This window comes from Sorex fumeus, unplaced genomic scaffold, assembly GCF_029834395.1.
Source record: "Sorex fumeus unplaced genomic scaffold, SorFum_2.1 ptg000073l, whole genome shotgun sequence".
Taxonomy (NCBI): Eukaryota; Metazoa; Chordata; class Mammalia; order Eulipotyphla; family Soricidae; genus Sorex; species Sorex fumeus.
In genome coordinates, this window is record NW_026606130.1 from 1,722,313 (window position 1) to 1,723,753 (window position 1,441).

The 1,441-nt window shown below is 38.9% G+C and overlaps 1 pseudogene; it reads right to left on the minus strand.

The window, feature by feature from the left end:
* Window positions 1–245: 245 nt before the first annotated feature.
* Window positions 246–725, minus strand: LOC130038222 (actin-related protein 2/3 complex subunit 3-like; annotated as a pseudogene).
* Window positions 726–1,441: the final 716 nt, after the last annotated feature.

Genomic DNA, 1,441 nt, shown 5'->3' on the forward strand with positions numbered 1-1,441 from the left:
TCATTACTGGAATTTTTGTTAGAAATTTCTTTATTGTCATTTATTAAGCACCAAATGCAGAAAATTTTAAATCACCCTGACAATCTTGTTTATTCCCCCATCCCATCTCTGATTAAAGAGATTTTCAAGTAAAGACATGCTCTCTTCTGTATAAAACTTTATGAAATAAAGTCAAAGAGCAGTGTATGTACACCTTGCTTAAAATGCTGTCCAAGTCTGTGGAAAAGTGATAGCCCAGGTTCCCTTTACTGACCAGGTCCTGAAAGATCCTTATTCGGGAGTTGTTTGTCCACCACTTACTGGGTTTATCATTCTGAGTGTCAAAAACTTTTAGAGTCTCAGGCCTGTCTCTTGCCTTAGCTACCCTAGGTAGGCCCTAATCACTTAATCTTGTCCGTCAGCTCATTTGGCAGAAATTGCATTCAGTGGGAAACTGGGCTTTCCGGGAATGGGAGAATCAGTGATTTCCAGGGTATACATTTCTTTCTCACCTTGGTTTTTGGAATTGCACTTCTGGAGTTTCTTCAGACACTCAAAAATGTAGAGAGTAATATAGATCAAGGTTCTATCAGCTTCATTCTTAATTTCATAGTTTTTGAAGAAGTCATTGGCCTTAAATGTCTTCATCTTTTGTCTCTCATGAACTGGCTTCTGATGGGCAGTAGAGCCATGTTCCCAATAAACTTTGTGTCAGGGTCCATGAGAGGAGAGTGGTATGCCAGCATCTTGTCTACAACTGTCTTTCATCTCCTGGAATTATTCTTTTTATTTTATTTGTCCTTTTCTTTATGTGATTCGTCCTGTTGTATTTTCCATAGAGTAGTTTTGATTTCATTTATTATGTTTTTCTGATCTCTGTTTGGAATTATTTTATGACTTCAATGTTCTTTGTGAAAACTTCTTCTGCTTCTGTATTTTCTTCTCAGTACACAATGTTTCATTTTTTGATAATGTGCACTTTATGTATTTCAAAATAAATTTTCTTCATAACTGTTTTAATAATCATTGTTAGACTCACCATTTCCACAATATTTGAATTGATTTCTAGGGCTGGAGCGATAGCACAGCGGGTAGGGCGTTTGCCTTACAAGCGGCCAACATGGCCGACCCGAGTTCGATTCCTCCGCCCCTCTCGGAGAGCCCGGCAAGCTACCGAGAGTATTCGATATGCCAGACACAGTAACAACAAAGTCTCCAATGGAGACGTTACTGGGCCCGCTCGAGCAAATCGACGATCAACGGGAGGGCCTTTACCTTTTTTTTCTAGGATACTAATTTCTCATTCATTCTATAACTGGATTTAGCCTTTTTCACATTTACTTTTCTTTCCACTAGGAAGTGCTATGACTCTTGGTTTGAAGGTCTACTTTTTTTATCAGGACCTCATATGTGTGGGAGAGATGGGTCCATCAGTTAGGATTTTGCTTTAATCACCACCCTA